This window comes from Rattus norvegicus, chromosome X (assembly GCF_021556685.1).
Source record: "Rattus norvegicus strain SHRSP/BbbUtx chromosome X, alternate assembly SHRSP_T2T, whole genome shotgun sequence".
In the NCBI taxonomy this organism is placed as follows: Eukaryota; Metazoa; Chordata; class Mammalia; order Rodentia; family Muridae; genus Rattus; species Rattus norvegicus.
The window spans coordinates 17,362,908-17,384,227 of NC_141554.1; the positions used below are offsets into that span (position 1 = coordinate 17,362,908).

At 47.5% G+C, this 21,320-nt stretch overlaps 1 long non-coding RNA gene across 2 annotated transcripts; it reads left to right on the top strand.

Moving 5' to 3' along the window:
• The first annotated feature begins 255 nt into the window (after positions 1-255).
• Positions 256-6,011, top strand: LOC147998145 (uncharacterized). 2 transcript variants are annotated; one of them, XR_015646471.1, is made up of 3 exons: positions 256-322; positions 588-751; positions 5,691-6,011. It is a non-coding gene; the product is annotated as an uncharacterized LOC147998145 (long non-coding RNA). The 2 variants fall into 2 exon arrangements; XR_015646470.1 differs by having other exon boundaries at positions 274-383; positions 5,691-6,006.
• The last annotated feature ends 15,309 nt before the right edge of the window (positions 6,012-21,320 follow it).

A 21,320-nucleotide genomic window follows, 5' to 3' on the forward strand; every position in this document is an offset into this window, starting at 1 on the left:
GAATAAAAAAATACTGTTTTACCTGCTGATTGGAAACACACACACACACACACACACACACACACACACACACACACACACACACACCAGTTGATGACCTTTTTGCCTGGAAGCTGTTTGTCCTGTCCAGGGCCATGAAGAGGTCCCCGTGGTGGGAGTTCTTGGCTTGCAGACCAGTTTCCCATGGGAAGGAACAGGGTCCTTGTTGCCTGAGCTATTTAAATCCCTCAGTCTTCTTCCGGTTTCCAAAGCTCTGGGAGTGTCCCAGTGTCCACAGCTGCCAGGGACACCCAGCTCTGGAGCATGGCTTAGGATGACTGAAGTAGGCCTAAATTCCCTGGCTCTCTCTCTGCTCAGCTTCTACAACCCCAGATGGCTCCCAGGTTTCTAGAACAATTCTTCAGCTGGAGGGTGGTCATATAAGAGGCTGGAGGTCTCTCCCCCTCTCTCGTGTCTGCTACTCAGGGTCAGAGCACTTAGTTTCTGCTTGGATTTTTATGTACACACATCCGGTGGGATCTCACTCTTTCCCCTTTCCTTATTTTTATGTATGAATGGATTATGTTTGCTGTTTAATGGGTTTGCAGCCACCGAAGGCCACTGATTGGCTTTAATGAAGTCTCTGGCTGGTCAGTCAGTGTCATTGAGAAGTCCGGGAGACAGCTTCTGGGTGCCTGCTTGAATTTGCTTTCAGTTCTCAGTCCGGCAACCGTGGCAGGTCCAATGATGCTTGGAGCTGCTGCAGAGGGGGGTGAGTAAATTCATTAATTTCCAAGGCCTACAGTGTAGACCAGAGTCATCCCACCATCATCCCACCCCATCCCCCACCCCCTCAATCTCCCATCCCTGGCACCAGGACTTTAACGGAATCAGGATGAGATTTCTTCGTGGAAAGCAAAGAGTAACAGAGAATGGTAAGCAGAAGGCCTACACAGGAGAGTCTTGTGCTTGGTGACAGGGACTAGCCTAGTGGAGGACCAGAGTCTGGCTCTAAGTTTTCAGCATCGAGTGTGTAGCTAGAATTTTGGGCAGGAGCCCCAGCTGGGCCACCTGTCCCAATGTACCATTTACAGACAGCAGTTTTGGTGAAAAGCAGAGAGAGATTTATTCAATGTGACCACACTGGGAAGAAAAAGAATGATGTCTGGTGAGCCCAAGTTCTGATGCTGACATGAATTAGAGACTAATTTTTTAAAAAATGTATTTACTATTTCTTCATTGTAAAAGATTTTTGTGAAATGTTCATTATACATATTTATGGGCTTCGTTATGACAGTTTAATGTATGTACAGAATGCATTTTGGGTACATTCACGCTCTAAGGACTTCTCGTCCACCCCAGATGAATCCCTTCCTCCTCTTCTCAACTAGCCTTGTTTCTACTTTAATGTCTTTATGTTGTAGTTGTTGGGACCTAGTGTTTTGGGTTGCTCCCAGGAGCAAGGCTGAGGGGATATCGCAGTAGCGAGAGCAACTTACCAATGGCTATACTACTGAAGAAAATGCCTTTCTCTTCCCAGCATGGTTTGCTTCTTATTCGCTCTGAGACAGGTTCTTGTTTTACAGTCCTGGCTGAACTTGAATTAGAGATCCACTTGCATTTGTCTTCAGAGTGCTGTAGTACAGGCTCGGCCCTGACTGGGGCTTCAGGTATTAGTAAACAGATTAGATTGGAGGAGGAGAGAAGAGGAAGGTACAATTAAGTAGTTCAGATCAGGGTGCGGTCTGACTGACATTGTCTCAATTGGCTCTGCAATCTAGTTCCTACAAAATGATCTACCTTCGTTTATTTCTTTCCTTCATTTTTCCTTTTGAGATAGTCTCTGACTGGCCTAGAACTTGTTATGTTGACCAAGCTGGCCTTGACCTCACCAAGATGGACCTGCCTCTGCCTCTCTGGTGCTGGGATTAAAGGTGAGCCACTCCCACACGAGGCCAGGTGATCTTTCTAGCTTAACCCTCAGCAATAATTCCCCCATCGGGAAAGGGGGGGGGGTCTGACCTTTGAGCCTCTGCTGTGCCTGGAACCCAAAACTTAGTGAAATGGGGTGGGGATGGGGTGATAGGTCAGGTAGAAAGACACGAGTTGAGTGACTCGCATGTGTGTGCAGAGTCAAGCAGGGGTTTGACTCCAAACAAAGGAAAGAGACCCAAAACATAGGCTGAGCTATGAGGCCTTTGTCCTGTAATTAGTTACCATATGGGCCCAAGTGAGATAGATGCCCGTGGTTTTCGGCAAAAATTTCCAGTCACATATAGTGGCTCATGCCTTTAAACCCAGCACAGGACAGCTAGATAGCACAGGCAGACCCTGTCTCAATTAAAAAAGAAAAAAAAATGTCCTTTATATGTTTGGCATGGGTGACTGTGCCTCGGTTTACTGGGTTTCTCTTCTTTACCCAGTAGGCTTCAGTACTTTGGCTTCTGAGTTTAGCAGGGTTGGGGCACACTAAAGAGGCACACCTAGGGTCCTTCAAGCTGTAGAGACCCCAAGAGTGGGCCTTCTGTCCTTTGGGGACCAAAACTTTCCCAAAGACTCAGGCTATTCTTGTTTTCATTGTTGGCACACTTTTGCTACCTGACAAACTTGACTTTGGTGGATCCGAGGCAGGACCAAGAATCAGGACATCTGCACCTTTCTTCCTCACGGACCCTTTTATAATAATCTCTCCTAGGGCACCCGGGGCACCAGCAGCTGTATACAGAAAGCAAGAGACTGTGTGACTGTTCCTGCTTGTGTGTATGTGGGGTGAGGTGGGTGGGGTACACAGCATCCCCATGCCAGGCGTCTGGGCTGCCTGCCTGAACCTTTTCACACTGTCTGAATGGGCTCTTTAAATATACATTGGACTCCGTCATTCCCTCTCGAGAATGTTGTGAGGCTTCCAGTGCCAAGGTCAAGTGCCACCTCTCTAGGCCCAATTCTCCTTGTCTTCTGTCTCAGTGTCTGTGACACCTGGTCAGCCAGGCACTGGGCAGGCCCCACATTGCTGCCCCCAATCCTCAACAGCGTTCCCTCTTTCTAGGAGACTGCTCTCCAGCTCTCCAGAATTGCTTCTACCTTACTAGACTGTAATTTGTTCAGTGAGAATCCATTGATGGGGGTCAATTTTTGGTCATTCAGAGACACATGTGGCTGGCAGATGCTGCTGTGCAGGGGATTTGTTTGGACCTAGCCGTGGTCAAGCGGGAAGGGGTCCTTTGTATGAGGGCCTTGATTCTCATCTGCTTCAGCATTCAACCCAATCCCTTGTCTCCAGCTGCCCCGTCCCAGCACAAAGTGTCTTGTTTCCCACCATAGACTGTCTGCTTCCCTTCTTAGATTCAAGGATGCTTTTGGCCTTCAGTGGAGATTTTCCTCAACTGTTCTGTCCTCAGAGCTTGGGCCACCTCCACTTTGGGCTTACTGACTCTTGAGGCCTGTGGCTATTCGCTGACTCATTCTAATGAGCTCAACAGGTTTCAAGGTGAAAGTTTCCTGAGGCTTGTGGTCACAGCGTGACTTGCAGAGGTGGCCCTTAGGTTTCCAATCCTCGATCTCTTCTTTGTGTTGTTCTGCCTCTTTGTGATCTGTTCCTTTCTTTCATTTTTTTCAGGAGCTGGGGACCGAACCCAGGACCTTGCGCTTGCTAGGCAAGTGCTCTACCACTGAGCTAAATCCCCAACCCCTGTGATCTGTTCCTACACCACAGCTCCAACTACTCATAGATACTAACGGCAGTCCTGTCAAACTTTAGCCTGGGTATGTTCCATGTCCCTCAGGCTTATATGTCCCATTTCCTCCTTGGCCTTGCCACCTACATGTCGCAGAGATATAAGAACCCTGGTGTGTCCCTACAGCTGACCCTTGTGCCACTTTCACCATGGCTATGTCTCCAAACTTCAGGATGTCTTTGAGTTCTCTCTCACCCAAGTTCAATTTAAAAATTTTAATTTTACAGTTACTTATCTCGTGTGTATGTACGTGGGAGCATGGCATGCCTGTGGAGGTCTGGAAACAACTTGCAGAAGTTGGTTTTTCCTTCTGCCATGTGGATCCCAGGCATTCAATTCAGGTCATCAGGCTTGGCAGCAAAGGCCTTGGCTCACTGAGCCGTCTCAGTGACTTTTTTTCATTCCCGACATTCAGTTCAGCTGGTATTGGAGAGTCCATCTTAACAATAATCTCAGCCCTTCTCATACATACTCCTCTGGCCTAGACTCTATTTGCTCAGCCTGAATGGCTATAGCCGCCACCCCCCCCCCCCACTGTTTCCCCACTTCTCTTTGTTGATATCCCATTCCAGGCTTAGCGTAGCACCATGGCTGTTTATAAGAATCGATGCCGTATCATATCACATGTTTAAAGCACTCTGATAGCCTTTTGTCTTACTCCAGGTAGGCTCAGGTCCTCCTTGTGGTCTGCAAGCATGTACAAAATAGTGCTTGCCTGTTATGTTTCCTGGATCTTCCTGGCCTAAGGCCCTTTGTGCTTGTCTTTCTTCCTGAAACTCTCTCTCTCTTCAGTCATCTGCAGGGCTGTTCTCTTCATTTTCTCTTTTCCTTCCCCCACCTCCAGAGCCCTACCCTGCTTAATTTCCTCCTTAGTGTCAGCTGAGGGATCACCAGCCCTTCTCCTGGGCTGTGGTTATTGTCTGTGTCATCCCTGTTGGAGTGTATGTCTCTGTTGGGAGCAATGATTTAGCACCTGGCACACAGTAGGCACTTTCAAGTATTTGTAAGATAAAAGATGGTACACGGACAGATGGATGGCAGCATCTGAAGAAGAAAATATTGTCTGGCAGTAGCCTTGCCTGCCACTCCTAGGTCTGGGTAGACAGATTCTAAAAGCTCACTGGGAATCCACCTTGGAATTCCATTCTTTCCACCTCAGTCCCCACACGGTCCTGACACAAAGAGTAAACAGTGTGGGGCTGTACACCTTGCTCCTATCCCTCAGGACCCAGACTTGCAGCCCTTTGCCTGGCCGTGCTTCAGTTCCTAGGCAGCAACAGCTCTGCGTGACATACTGCTGGGACTATTCCTCTTGGAACATCTAGAAACTTCATGAGTCCTAGTGAGAGAGATACGTGAGCTTGAAACGCCATGCCTGTTCCAGGAGCCCCTAGCATCCCATGGAGACGAAAAGGTGACATATCACTTCTGGAGCTGGCCTTGCAGGTCCTCAAAAAACACAGGCCTCAGCTGAGTGATCACACCGATGTCTAGATAAAGTGCTTAATGTACCCAATGATACAGATCTTAAATGACATGTGTGAGTGGCTTGCACGCTCATAAAATGGGCCAGTGACATCAGTAAGGTTCTTGGGAGGATTAGATATTCCTTTTAGTGATGTCCTGCTCCCCTGGAGGGTCAGGATCCTTTGTGGGATCTAGAAGAAGCTGGTGCCTTTTTGATAAGATCCCACAGTTCATACATGTCCCCATCTGGAATTCCGCTCAGTTACACGTGTCTTGTGGCTAGTTTTGCTTTCCTGATGGGCTCCTGAGCCCTTGGCTGCCTACAGCCGTTCTGAGATTTTTCTGTGAGGTTCATTAGCATTTGCTGGCAAGCTGAGATCTCATTACCCAGCAAAGAGACTGGCAAATCCTGGGCCTCTCCTGTCCAGTGAGCAGAGAAGCAGCTGGAGTGCCAGGCTCCAGCCTTGACCTAGAGGAGGCTCCTGATTACTCTCTTCTACTCTTCCACAGCTGTCTGCCTGTAAACTGAGGAGCTCAGCGGATGATCCAGTTCTGACAGCCAGAATCCATGTGCTAGGTGTGATGGCTAACTGGACTGGACCAGCTGCCTCATACACCTGCTGCTCTGCTTTCCTGCCACTGTAGATGGACTGTCTCTCCTCAAACTGTGAGCCCAAACAAAGCCACACCCTTTTCATTGCTTTTGTTGGGTATTTTGTCACTGCATGGGGAAAGGAAGTGTTTGACCACTGAGCTTTCTTCCCAGCTCTCTCTAGTAATCTTTAAATTGACCTATCTTAGACCCGGAAATAAAAGCCTTATCACCACTCTTTTCAAAGTGATGCCAATCATCTTGAAATTTGGAGACGATTCATGTGTATATCCATGGGGCCTCTCATGTTTTTGCTAAAGAGTGTTTTCTGATCCTGCGTGTGTATGCTGGCCTGGGAAAATCCCAGGAAGCTATCCAGATAGGAGGAATTCTTAGCCACTATGGAATCTGCAGGCACACCCAGGATCCCAGCCTCTTCATTTTTTTGGTGGGACCACTCTAGTAGACGCTCCATAAAGATGTTCTCTGTGGTCCCTGAGGGTCTTGAGCCCTAGTTACTTATAATCCTCTGCTCAGTAAAGCATTCTTTTCCTAGTATACTCCCATCTCATTTCCCTAGCCCCTCATCATGAGGTGGCAGGCTGAATCTTCTGTCCTTCTAGGACACACATTTAAAGTGCTAAGCCCCAGAACCCTGACATGTGACTTGAGAGAAGTTTTTGAAGAGGCATTGAGGAACTGGAGCGATGGTTCAGCTATTAAATGACATTGCTGCTCTTTCAAAGGACCCAGGTTGGGTTATTAGCACCGAAGGTTCACAGCCACCTGCAACTCTAGCTCCAGGCAGTCACGCATTTGGTGAATGGGAACACAACTCACATGTACATATCACATGCAGACAAAAATACCTACACATAATTGAAAAGAATGAAGGTAAATGTTTAAAGCGAAATAAACCGAAAACAAGGCCATCACAATGGCCTTAATCTAATCTCATGGGTAGGTTACATTGTTAGGTCCTTACTGTGCATCCAAGACTGAGAAAGGCCTGAGGCTGACACAGCAAGGTCTTTCTGTTTATATGGTGGGCTTCCCAGGCTACTCCAGCCTCTAGGTGTTTAAGGAACAGAGCACGAGCTCAGGCATGGTGGTACATGCCTTTAATCCCAGCACTTGGGAAGCAAAATCAGGTGTATTTCTGTAAATTCGAGGCCAGCCTCTTCTACAAAGAGAGTCAGGGACATTCAGGGCTATTACACAGAGAAACCATGTCTCAAAATACATCTCCCCCCAAAAAATAAAGGAACAGAGCCCTAAGAACCTGAATAGCTATTAAATACCTGTTAAGTCCTCACAAAAAGAACTCTAAAAGGTTGCTTGCACAGAGGGATGATCATGTGAGGGTGCAAAGAAGGTAGTCTCGTGCAAGCAGAGAGACCTTAAGAATCCAAGGCGGCCTAGGCCTTCACCTTGTAACTCTAGCTTCTGCTTCCACCCCTCAGCAGCCGGTATTTGGTTACAGTGTCCCCAGATAAGGCCCTCAATTGCAAATCTTTCCTCAGTGGATACTCTTATTTGTTTGTTGTGGTTGAGAGAATGAAGCTGGGAAGACATGGCCTCTTTCCCTCTCTGCCTGCCTCTCTTCCCACAGGGTTGCCTCAACACTATATTCCAGGCTGGCCTCAACTCATTATATAGCCCAGGCTGTGAGATGACAGATGTGAGCCACCATGCCTGGTTGAAAAAGAAAAAAAAAAGGCCTCAGGACTCAGGGAGAAGTCAGTGTCAGAGTCAGGTACTTAGGGTGTTAAATACCTAGTCCCTGCTGTTGACCCTAAGAGCAGTCTGAGGAAAGCCCGGCTTGTCCTAGTTTGGCAGTAAAGAAGGTAAAGATAAGGCATGGACCAAGTTTAAAACCAGTATCGCATTCCCCTTCTCCTTTTCTGACATGGGGCTGCCTCACCTAGAGGAAGTGGGATCACGTGAAGAAGTATACACCAGGAGTTGGGCCTGGGATAATACGCATTTACGCAGCACACGAATACAAATGCTTTTATTCACATGAAATTGCTTCAGAATGAAGGGCTGCTTGAAAACTGACCCCCAAATGGAGCATTTTGTGTTACAAAATAAAATTGCATCCCTTCGGCTTTGAGAAAAATGCATATTGCCCTCATCTGAAATGTGGTGATAATTATATGCCACGTTATTCATCTTGTGTCATTTCTGGTCACATTCAGCATTTGGCACAGAGGCAATTTAGGGTGTGCTGAAAACAAAGGCAGTCACGCAAAAGGCACTGGGAATATATTTTAGGCAGCCAAGGTGACTGGTACAATGTGGGAGGACCTTAAGTTGCCCTGCGGTCCCTCACCCCCACCCCACCCCCACCCCCACCCCCACGCTGACACAACTGCAGTTTCCAATGCTCTCCCTGTAGGAGGACCAACTTTGACTCACTCTTTAGGGAAAGAGAAGAGAAGAGGGCTATGAGAAAAGAAAAATGGGGTTGAAGAATGAAAAGCAGAGAGGGAGCTGGGTATGTAGGGAAGGGGGCCGAAAAATGAGGGTCAGCTGAGGGAAAGGCTAGTGCTTAGCGCAACAGTGTGAAGCCATAAGCTACAAGCCAGGCGCGTTGTGTTTGGTGATAAACTACCAAACTTAGCAACTTAAAATAGCAAACGTCAATGAAGTTATGGTAGGAGGAGTGTGAATGTAGACTGGAGGGACTGTTTGGATTCAGGGCCTCTCAAGAGATTGCGGGTGAGACGCTGCCTCAGGTCACAGAGTGCTGATGTCCCTTCGGTGTCTGAAGGAGCTGCTTCCAAGGCTGCTGGTGGGAGTCTTCAACACGTGTCCTTCCAGGGTAGCTCCCTGGCAACTTTGGGGGTGTTGGCAGGAGGCCTCAGAAAGTTTGCTTCTAAACTCGTTCACACCACCACTGGCGCCTCTTGATCCTTGCCCGGCAGGTCTCTCCATAGATTGCCAGTGTCCGCCAGTGACCACATTTATGGTTAAGAAAGTGAGGAATCTTTGTGTTTACCTAGCTTTGTCCTGTTGTCCAGTCCAGGACCCACACCGAAGCTATGGTGCTGACCACTTTTAGTGTGGGTCTTCCAGGCCTCAATTAACCTAAATTAAATAATCCCTTCACAAGCCGCACAGGTGTGCCTGAAGGCTCACCTCCCAGCTGATTCTAGATCCTGTGGGGTTAACAATGAATGCCAGCCATCACAGAGCCCAAGACACTCAGTCATTGTTTTTGTAAACTAATCTCAGAAGTACTCTCCAGCCATTTCTGCTCTATTCTGCGGGTTAAAAGTAAGTTCCTTAGCCAGTCTAGCCTTAGAGGAGGGGGGACTTATAAAGGTTGAATACCAGGAGGGTATCATTGGACCCTTTCAGAAGCTGCCTGCTATAGCTCTTAGACAGTTTCACCATTCAGGAAGGTCATAGCCAAGAAACAACTTCATGTGTGGAATTTAGAAGATTGTATTTCTTGTCTTGATCTTTCCACTGAGTCTCACAGACTCAGTTTCCCCATCTAGAGCAGGGGGCCAGTACTGATGACCATAGGTACAGTTAGCTGAGTGACCTCAGTTGTTAAATGCTACAAGTTGGAAGGAATTTTAATTGGTGGATCATTAGAACGTTTTTCTGGACCCTCAATATGAATTCAGGATTGGAGACCAAGGCCTAAGGGTGGGGTCTTTCTGATGAGGATGGTTTTAGTGGGATGGGCTTTCCTGGCTCTTTAGCTTCTAATGTCTTAAGGACCAGAGCAGCAAATGCTTAAATAACTACTGAATTACCAGATAGCTTCTTGCCGACACTGGGGCCTAGTGATACTCTGAGGGCCCCAGTACAAGCTACAGTAAACAGTGATCAGCAAACCACATCCCTTGAAGCCAGCCTCTCAAATCCCATCATGGTTTCCTTGATGCCTCCGTTTTCTTAACTGTCCCAAATGTGAAAAAAAAAAATCCTTCACTAGTTTGATATTTCTGGATCTGCATAGCTGGTATCTCTTTTCTGCTTTTGAATGTTTCCCATTTCCCCCTCTGAGAAATGAGTAGGTAGTTACTGGTGCTGTGAGACCGGTTGGCTCACAGTCCTAGGAAAAAGAGAGGGTGGACAAGAAGTCCCAGGTTCAGCAGGACAGATCCCTACCTGGCCCTGGCCTTGCTGGCAGGTTGTGCTGTGAGCACTGTGAGAAAGGACTGGTGGCTTTTCTGGTGTGGGTCATAGTCATTTCCCTGAAACTCCCATGATGCTCTGGTGTGTGCCATCCCAAGCAAGGCTGAACAAAGCCTGAAGCTGACTTGGGAGACCGGGACTCTCAGTTCGTCTCTAGTTTTGCCATTTATTAGCTCTGAGGCCAGATGGCAGCTCCCTCTGGACAGGGCTCTGCCTGTCCTCTGCAACTGTATCTTTAGCTCCTGGCATAAGCCCTGCCTACAATTCATTTTAATTTAATTTTTAATTAAAACCTAATTTCCATACATTGAAATGCAAAGAAGGTGCACACTTTGATGAGTGTAAGCAAGTCTAAGGGGCACTGAAAGTAACCTTGGCCAGAGCACTCACTACCCCGCCCCTCCTCCCTCATACAGAAGAAATGTCTTCATCCCCTTTCTAAGCAATCCTCCCTGGCAGCCCATATGCTGATTTTTATTATTGTACACCAGTTTTGTTTCTTCTTGAATTTTCTAGAAATAGCGAAGTAGCTTACAAAATGTGCTCCCACCCCCGCCCCTTTGCTTGACACAGTGTCTGAGATTTCTTCAGGCTGCTGTAAATCTCAGAAGCAGCACACTCCTCTACATGGCTGAGTAGTAGTCCGCACATGGTGTCTACCACAGTTTGCTTCTCTATATTTACAAGTATTCTTGTGCAATTATATTTTGGCGCAAAGACTTTTGTGTGTTTGTGTGTGTTTCTTTGGTTCTTTTTTGTTTTGTTGATCTCATGCTCAGGTTGCCCTTAAGATTACTAAGTCATCTCTTGAGGGCTGGAATTACAGTCATGCACCACCACACATAACTTTTTGTTATTTATTGATCTGTTTGTTTTGAGGTAGAATCTTATTACATATCCTAGGCTAGTTTCAAAGTTTTGACCCTCATGCTGGTGAGATGGCTCAGTGGATAAAGGTTCACGCTACCAAGCCTGATCATCTAGTTTGACCCCCAAGACCTGCACAGGAGAAGGAGAGAACCTACTCCTACAAGCTGTCCTTTGACCTGCACACATGGGCCGTCGCATTCATACTGCTGTTGGCTTCAAACTTGCCCTAAGCTTTGCCTGGGGTTGTGAGTATGTGCAAAAAGGTCAGCTGCTTTTGACTGTGGGATGAAGACTTCTCTTTAGGCTTCTCGTTTCTTTTGTCCATTGAACCTGGGCTCCCTGGACAACGTCTTTCTCCTCTTTCTCTTCTTTTCTGTTTGTGGGGTGTGTGTGTGTGTGTGTGTGTGTGTGTGTGTGTGTGTGTGTGTGTGTTAGGTCAGTACTTCTGTTTGTCCACCCTGTTTTTCCCTTGTCATTGAACCTGGAGCTAGGCTCCATTCTGTTTCCCCACGATGTTGAGGTTTCGGGTGTCTTTATGGCCACCGCTGACGTTTTTGTGTGGGTGCTGAGGATAGAAACTCAGGTCTACACTTGAGTTCAGCAAGCTCTCTTCCTGCTGAGCTATCTCCTCAGTCTCTGGACATCTTTTGTAGTATTTTGGCCAAAGAAAACTATAATGTGCCTGAAGGAAATGCCATTTAAAGTGTATGTGGATTTTTTCTTTCTTTTTCTTTTTTGATAGAGTCTCCTGTACCCAGGTTGACCTTCATCTCATTAATTAATCCAGGCTAAACTTGATCCTCCTGCCTCTGCTTCTCAAGTGCTGGGATTGCAGGCTCATACCACCTGGGGCCCTGTGCATGCTAGGCAAGCTACCTACCGACTAAGTACATCTGCGTACATTGACTTTTGTGCTTTGGTCTGTCCCAGTCATGTTGGTGGTGGTTGTATTGGCTGATGGTCTTAGAGAGGTCACACTCACTAGAACGTGAGTGGGGTCTGACCCACTCAGCTCTAAAGTCATGTTGGAGATTTCTTACCTGCTGTGTGCCCAGGGTTGTCTTAGAGCAGGTTCCGGGACAACTCCCTTCCCTGATGGTCCTTAGTATGATATCAACATGAATGGTCACGGTGGTCTCCACACAGATTCAGGTTCTGCCAGGGGAACAGTAGGCGAGGGGTTTGGTCTATGGGAGTTGGCCCCAGCACTTTTGCCCAGTGTTATAGTTTGGTTCTTCTCTCTGCTTTTTTCTTGTTGGTAATGTAGGTTCAACTCTTCTGGAACCTGCTATGTAGTCTGGGCTAGCCAGGAATTAAGAGATATGTATTCTCTTCCCTCCTTCCGAATACCGGAGGCATGACTCCTGGCTTTTTTTTTTTTTTTTTTTTGAGACAAGGTTTTCTTTTGTAGGCCAGGCTGCCCTGGAACTTGCTTTATAGACAAAGCTGACATTTAGCTCATGACTCTTTTGTCTATGTCGCCAAAGTTCTGGGATTACAGGCATGTGCCCCTACCCTGATTTGTAGTTGAGTCTGGAATGACTTCTAAAGGCCCGTAAGTTAAAGCTTGTTCCCTAGGGTGGACTCTTTAAGGGGGTCACTGGGGGCTGTGTCATTGAAGGGGGCTTCTTTCTTTCCCAGTCATGAGGGGAATAGTTTTGTTGACTGTCCCCAGCTCTGCTGGCCATGTCATTCTGTGCTTCCTGAGGCCCAAAACAACAGGCCTGACCCACCATGGACTAGAACCTGCAAACCTTTTGTCTTTTAAGCTCTCTTAGATAGTTGTTATAGTGCTGGAAAACTGACTAACACAAATGCTGGAGCACTTTTGAAATATTCTAGACTAGGGAGACCGCTCAGCGGGTTAAGACACTTGCTAGCAAACTTGATGGCTTGAGTTCAGGCTCTGGGATTTATGTGGTAGAAACAGTAGCCCGGCTCCTGCAAGTTGTCCTCTGACCACCACACATGTGCCATGATGTGTGTAGGACTCCCCTGCATGGCTCCTCCCTCATTTGGCTGTCATGCGCAAAGCCTAGGGTTCCTTTCATCCTCAGCACATGAAGTCCACGTAGGATGGTCTACAGAAATCTTTTCGGGCTGGAGAGATGGCTCAGTGGTTAAGAGCACCGACTGTTCTTCCAGAGGTCCTGAGTTCAATTCCCAGCAACCACATGGTGGCTCACAACCATCTGTAAGGAGATCCGATGCCCTCTTCTGGTGTATCTGAGGACAGCTACAGTGTACTTATATATAATAAATGAATAAATCTTAAAAAAAAGATTTATTTAAAAAAAAGAAATCTTTTCATAGAGCCATCTGTGATATAACCCCCTCCAGATTTAATCTCAAAAATGACAGGAGGACTCTTCAGGGTGTGAATACTAGAGGGCAGAATCTTTATGGTTTATCTTCAAGGCTAGTTACCAACAAATAGTGCTGGAGAAAAGAAGAGGAAGATAGATTTCTCTCTCTTCCTAATTGGCAAAATCTATGGAAGCCCTCCAGGGTTGGTGTGGCACTTCTGTCTTTGAGGGCGAGATCCAGACCTCTCCCACCCTGAATTTTGGCAATCTCATATTCTAGTAAGGTTCTTCCAGCTCTCATGATCACCATGTGCTCTTGCCAACAGGCAACCAAAAGGTCCCTTTCCCTTGGCTAACACCTTCTACAAGTTGTCCTAGAACATGACACATCTACTTCCAACCTTTGAGCCAGCAATGACCCACAAGCTCACATGGCGCCTGCAGAAAAGGCCGGGCATATAGTCAGAATCTCATAGTGTCCTTAGAGAATTCAGAGACTCTGACTACTGAGATCTAGAATAAATGTGCAGGTGTTGGGGGGGTGGGGTGGGGTGGGTCAGCTACCAATCTGGTTCTGACAGCCCAACTTAGAGACTGCGAACTCTTTCAAAGGAAGAAGGCAATGTGTGTGCATAAAGTGTGTGCATGGCTCTGGAAGGCTGATGCATGCCATGAAGGTCATCAGCCGATGCACACAGAGTCTCTGCTACTCCCAGGTGTGAACTGTGTTGACTCAGACCTGAAGCACAGGGAGGAGCCAGGGACAGAGCCAGGACATTTCCTCAGCTGTGCTGGTATCACTCTGCATGAACCTCACTTTCCCTGGATGACATCATACCAAAGGAAAGGCTGGGAAGGGCTATGCTGAGGCCCCACTGGCGGCAGCAGACATTGGCAGCTAGTGTTCATTCGAATTCCAAATCAGCTTTCCCCGGTGGAGATTTCAAATGCCTCGTTCCAAACACACAGGCATAGAGCCATTCTCAATGCTATTCAGATTAACCATACTTCTAGAACTGAAAAATGGCTCAAGGTGAAATCACATGGAGATACTACTTCAAATCCACTAGAACGACTACGAGAAAGAAGACACAATGCCTGGTGCTGACACCAGTGAGAAGTAAGAATAATGGCCCAGTGCTGCTGATGAGGTGAAACAGGATGGCCACTTGGCAACACAGCTTGACAGCATCTATTAAAGTACACATGTATGCACCGTAAGTTCAGGCTACTCCACTCTCGAGTAACCCCCAGCATTCTCTCTCTCTCTCTCTCTCTCTCTCTCTCTCTCACACACACACACACACACACACACACACACACACACACGGGGGGGGGGAGACTAGAATGGGAATGTTTAGGCACCGGTTGTGGTAACTCATGCTTACAATCCCAGCTCTCAGGAAACTGAGGCAGGACAAACACTACATGTGTAAAACTAACCTGGGCTACCCAGTGAGACCTTGTCTTACAGAGCCCCAAACTGGAAGCAGCCCAAATGCTCATTAGCATGTTGTTGAACACAGGATTCATGGTATAATGCATATAATGGAAGACTACCCAGCATGTTATTCTTGGACACACCTGAATGAGTCTTAAGTAGAGTATGCCTGTGAGGGAAACCACGGTGTGAGCTGTACATAGGAAGTACAAGAACGAGCTAGAGGGAAGGGAAATAGATAGGGGAGGGGTGAGAGAAAGCAGTGGCGACAGCCAGCTAGTTCTTCACAGAGGTGTGGGTTGTATGAGAATCATCATGTGTCTGAACTCCTTACACTGCAGCTCTTCAGAAAGGTGCATTGGAACAGGGCTTGGGAGTGCGGACTGGTGATCCCAGCTCAGAAGGCAGAGACCAGCTTGGGTTAAAGACTAAGCCCAAGGGCAGTTTGAGCCTTGTCAAAAACCACGATGATATGCTTTATTGTATGTAGCCACAAATGTACTGCCAAATGGCTCCTATGCCCTAGTGAGATCACCCAAGAGCACTGCAGTGCCAGGCAAGGGCTCCACTTGTAGCCTTTGGGAAGCTTGGAGTGGCAAGCATCCAGCTCAGAGACTCCCATGGCCCTGACCCCCAACTCCTGGGAACTCAACAAACATAGTTCTTTTCAATACTTGGCTTTAGAGCAATTTCTGATTTAGAAAGAGACAGATATGGCCTTTCTGTCACCACTACAATCAAAGCCTACCCAAGGGTGCAACCCACAAGATAGTAATTAGACCTGAGTTGGTCAAAACTCAGAGATAGGGTAGGGAAGGAAAGCAGGTGAATCCTGAATCACCCTGTAGCATGCATCAAACAAGCTGCATCATCAGTTTGGTTCTCCATACCACATTTGTACAGGGAGACAGTTTCTGGGCATGATGCTGGACCTTCCACAGTTAAAAAGGGCAGCAGAGGAACAGGACTCGCAGGGGCCAGAGTTCACCATGAAGCTGCTTGGGAGCTTTGACAGGCTTTTCCCGGGCTGGTGGTGGGATGGATTCAGTGAAGATGGAATTACTTTGCTTCATTGTAATAATTAGGGCATGTTTTCCATACTGCAGTCTGCACGTGACAGGAACTGCGTGTGAACTTTTAGTTTTACTTTGTTTTTATTTTTCGAAACAGGGTATGTAGCCCAGGCTAGCCTTAAACATCATGTAAGCACTTTGAACTTCCGATCTTTCTGGCTCTACTTCTGAGGGCTGGGATTGTAAGCAGACCAGTGCATGCAGTTTATGTAGTACTGGGGATTGAAGTCAAGCTTCGCTCATGCTAGGCAAGTGCTCCACTAGTTGACCTACATTCCCAGAGCTTTTGTTTATGTATGTGAGAGAGGGGGAGGAGAAAAAGAAGGAGGAAAAGAGGGATGGGGAGGAGGGGAGAAGAGAGGGGAGGGGAAGAAAGGGGAGGAGAGAGAGAGAGAGAGAGAGAGAGAGAGAGAGAGAGATTGATTCATTATATCATTATATACTTCTATAGCCCAAACTCAGGGTTCTCTTCCCTCTACCTTCTGAGTGCTGTCATTTTGGATCTCTGATCACCATGTTCAGTTTTGAATGAATTTTGAAAACGCTGAAGTGTCATGTGAGTCCTTGCTGGTGCTGTGTTGTAATCTTTCTCATGTACTCTAAAGTCACACACACACACACACACACACACACACACACACACACACACACACATTTCCCCACTGTACCATCCCCACTGCTCCACTGCCGTGCCTTATGGTCCTGGATGCCCAGCATAGAGCGGATGCTAATCTAGAAACATAGAAACCACATAGAGCAAGGCTGTCAGTGAACCTGGCCTCTGAGTCTTAGTGGCTGGGTGACCTTGAATCTCCCGCCTCATCTCTTGGACCTCAGTTTGACGTTATATGGTGGCACAAACCAGAAGTATCCAGGTGGTGCCCTAAAGCTTGTCTGAGCTGAGTTTTGTCAGAGCTCTGGAACCTGGAGCCTAAGCTTTTCAGCTTCGCAGTTGACCTTTTCTTCCATTTCTGCTCCCTGGGGGCCCATCACACTTCTGGAGAGCATGACGTGAGCAGAAACCTCATCTGTTGCCAACTGGCTCTCTCTAGTCAGCAGTAGAGATGGCCCTGGGCCACCCCATCCCTGAAAGAGCCCTCTTCCCTTAGCCTAGGAGTCCAATCTACTCTCATTGAGTGGGTGGCTTCTGGAAAGCACAAGGCCAAGGCTGGAACTTGGGGACTGCCCTTCAGAGGGAGTCCCCAGCACCTACTTGTTTATATAGGAGCAGAAAACCTTAAGAGCATGATTGTCACGCTGGAGCTTGACTGGAACAGGGTAGGCTAGATGGGGAGAGCACATCTATGGGTTAGCACAGTTGCCTCATCCAGGGAAGGTCACTACCCAGAAGGATGACAGTCACAGTCACCTTCATCTGAGCCTTCTCCCATTCCTGACACACTCATGCTATGGCTCTCACTTCTCATGGGTGACTGCTTTGTACTAGAATGGAACTCATAAGCCCATATAAAGCTGGGAGAAACAGAGGCCAGAACTACACAGAACACTGTGGAAATTACCAAGAGAAGCTATAGAGGAGGTCATTACAGTTGCTGTGACAAATAGTGGTTACTCCAACGCATGCCTAGATGCCCTGGATGCTGAGCCTCAGACCTGTATCCTTCATCCATCCCTTCCAGCCGGCCTCCACTACCTCAAGCCTCCTCAACCTTTACTCAACACTGGGTGCGTGTGGTGAGGCCAAGCACGCTGCCATATGCTTTGGTCATACCTGCTTATCTCTCCAAGGAGTCTGGTGAAAACCTGGCCACTGCAGGCCTGAACCCTGCTTCCTTGCTCTATGCCACTTTACCTTGTGAGTGGCTGGCACATTCACCCAGTTCTTCAAGTAGCTAAACAATGACTCCTCCATTCCCAGCGGTCTATGAGCAAAATGTCAGTAAGGTTGGCTCTTGGACACCTCTTGGCTTACAGTTGGCTGCTTTCTTAATGGGTCCTTGCATGGTCTTTCCTCTGGGTACACAGCCTCTTGGTGTCTGTGTATCCAAATTCCCTTGTACAGGGAAACTAATCAGATCATGATCTACCCTCATGGCCCTGTTTCCACTCCATTGTCCCATATAAAAGCCCTATGTGCAAATGCAGTCATATTCTAAGGTCCTGGAGGATTGGACCTCAACACAAATGAACCCACAACCACTCGGTCTGGAGTGGTGAGTTATGGGATTACTGCCTGAGAGGTAGTGCCAGGACTGTGTGTGTGTGTGTGTGTGTGTGTGTGTGTGTGTGTGTGTGTGCGCGCGCGCGCACTCATTTGGGTAGAGACCAGAAAATAACTTTATGTGTTGCTCCTCAGGAGTGGGTCACCTTGGTTCTTTTGAGACAGACTTGCTCAATGGCCTACAGCTTACTAAGGCTAGGTTGGCTGGCTAGCGCACTCCACCTCTCCAGTGCTTGGGTTATGAGAACACAGTGGTGAGCGACTTTGTAAACACAGGGTCTGGTGATCAGACTCAGGCCCTTGGACTTGTTAGTGCTTTCCTGACTAAGCCATCCCTCCAGCCTTTAAACTATTTTTATTTTTAAATTGTGTGTGTGTGTTGGGGAAGGGGTAGGTGCACATCAGTTTAAGTGCCTACTGAGGCCAGAGGTGTAGGAGTCTCTTAGAGTTGGAGTTACAGGCCATTTTAAGCCATTTGATGTGGTTTTGGCAGTTGAATTTGAATCTTCTGAAGGAACAGTATGAGCTCTCAACACACCGTTCCTTCTCGCCAGCCCTTTGCTTAACCTTTTAAAACCCAGGTAGTTTTTGCTTTGGTCTCTCAGAGCCCATGGTCTCCTTGTCAGAAGTTTAGCTGTGCTACTTGAGAGACCCCATGGGGAGATCACAGAGGAAACCTAGAGGCTTGGTTGAGTCAACCTCTCAGACTCCCCTACCTAGTTACTAGGCACACAGGAAAGGAGCCATTTTGGATTCTTTGGGCACCTTTTAGACAGTTGGTGACATTTGACTCTAATTAATCTCACACTGCATTTGGTGAAGGCTCACACTACCAAGCCCTGCTCCAAATCTTAAGACCCCACCATGACGAAGGTAAGAAAACTGACTGTTTTAAGTTATTAGGTTTTGGATTTCCTAGTTAATAGCTAGAGAGTTGGCTGGACTATTTGGTGGCTACAGAAAATCTGGAATGGTAGTTGAATGACATTAAGGATATCTTTATGGTAGGCCAAGGAAAAGATTGTTGAGTTCTTTTTCTCCCCCCTCTAGAGGGAGACCATGGCTGAACAGGCTGTGGCTCTGCTGCCCTCTGGGCTAGGACTAAAATAGCCCTCTCCCTCAATTTATGCCTTCTGGAGTCTGGGACACCCTGGGCTGGGTACTGCTATCCTGGGTACAGCCCCAGAGGCTGAAGGAGGGCGAAGCAGAGAGGAACATCCACCATTTTGGAGAAGCTCCATGGAACTGCTGGGTCCCTCAGAGAGGATATTCTCTTTCACCCTGACAGAATGCTCTGTGCCTTGGGTTCACACTAATATGAGACTGCACTTATTTGGCCTGAGACCTGTCATGCCCCCAGACAGCTTTCTTTCCATGACTCTACACTGTTTGAGACAGGTTAACTATGACTGGGATGGGAGTAGGGATCTGACAGCCAAGGCACCCCAAGACAAGCTGACACATGAAGGTCTGGCAGCAAGCCAGAGGTCATGGAAGGCAGACCCAAAGCAATAGGCCCTGGTTGAGTCTACACAGCAATCTAGATATAGACTACCATACCAAAGCCAAGGAGCATGTCTTAAAAGGCCGAGTCAGAAGACATACTGATTCTCCTTAAATGCCTGGATGGCATTAGATCTAAGGACTGGGCCATGTGTAAAGTAGCCCTCCCTCCCCGACCCTAGGGAAAAGAGGGGCATTACTGACTTGGCTCTGAGGCCTGGGATAGTGTGTGCACAAGTGAATTTTAATTACGTCCTCTGTAGAGAATGAAAGTTGACTGAAAGAGTCCTTGGCAACTTCCAGTTCCAAGAGGGCTGTTTTGCTTTCTCTTTTTCTTTTGTTTGTTTGTTTGTTTGTTTTGGTCAGGGTCTTATGTTTGCCAGGCTGGCCTTGAACTTACTGTGCAACCAAGGGTGACCTTGAACTTCTTCTGCCTCTTCCTCCACCTCCCCAGTAGTAAACTTGCAAGTGTTCAACACCAGGTCCAATTTCTGTGCTGATGGTGACTGAACCTGGGGAACTCTGAAAATGGTAGGCACGAACTCTATCGACCAAGTTTCATCTCCAGCCAAACTATCTGTATATTTTGGTAAAGTGACTCTGTCTCCCCTTCTCATGCCTCATCCTCCTTCGTGTTCTTCTATAAGCATTTTGATTCTTTGTAGCACCTGTTGTTGTGGGTCATATAGTCTCATTATAATCTCCTAGGCAATGCAGCAGATGGATTTTCTGAAGGGAGCTGTTTCTATATGTGATGAGAACTGTTCTGATACATCCTATCCTGTGTGGTCTTCTTCTGATTGGATGGCTTTGTTCAGTGCTTTTCTTTTTTAAATGAGTGTGGGACCAAACCCAGAACCTCTTCCTGAGCCACATACCCAGCCAGTCCAATTAGATGTTAGCATTGCTTTACTGAGCTGTACCGTCTGTGAGAGCATGGAAATCATTGGGCCAGTGATGTTTGTGATCTAGTGACACTGAGTAACAGCTGAAGTCATATAGGGAAGTAGAGTTTCTGCTTTGTCTTCTTGGGGCATTGACTCTAGATACCTGTTGGTTGTCATGCTGGGAAGGATACCCAAGGCCACACCTAAAGGCCTTGTATGGATATGTGTGTAAGGCTCCATCCATAACCAAGATCCTGGCCAATAGCTGGTGTGATACTCCACAGCTGAGATGGAACTCAGAGTCCTCTAGCTTCAACTTCCTCTTGCCCCAGATGATATTGGATGAAGCAGAAAGCAGCAGTCTCCATCAAACCCCCGAAGACATTTTGGCATTAGCAAGCAAAAGAAATGTCATTGCTTTAAACTATTAAGTTTTGGGTTATCTGATACCCACCAGTAGGCAATTGGAACTGGAGGCTTGAAAGAAAATGTGTGATGCCCAATTTGGTAACGGTCTATACATTACAAAGAAAATGCAGAGAGGGAGGTCAACTTTGACCCGCATGAGCCTGTGTTACTACTACCTGTGTGTGAGCTGGAAGCAGATATTTCTGGGATAAAACAGAGTAGAGTGAGAATTGATGATTCATACCTGCCTGTAATCCTAGTACTGAGGGGGCCGAAGCAGGAGGATGGCTGCTAGTTTGAGCAGCCTGGGCTGCAGAACAAGATCCTGTGTCACCCCTACAGATCAGAAAGGGGGGAGCAAGGCCCAGATTGAAGTGACGGAGGTCCCATGTCCCTCAGTGGACGGGGTGTAGCTGGGAGGTAGCAAGGTGGGAGGACTGAATGAAAGGAAAGGGCTGGCTTCTGTCAGTCTGCCTGCTGCAGCTCCCACAGGATCCGGCTCTCAGTGCAGGATCCAGCTCTTCTTTACACATTATTTTTCTCTAATTGCATGTGAGGCTGGTGGCTGCCAGCCAGGCAGGGCCCTCAATCACATTAGGGAGCCATCTACAAATCTCCCTGCAGGAGGTGGCGGCTGTGGGATGCTTTCCTGTAGGGAGAGAACTCCAGACAAATTCAGTGGCCGCTGAGAGGTGGGTATGGGTAGAGCCTTCTCTCCCC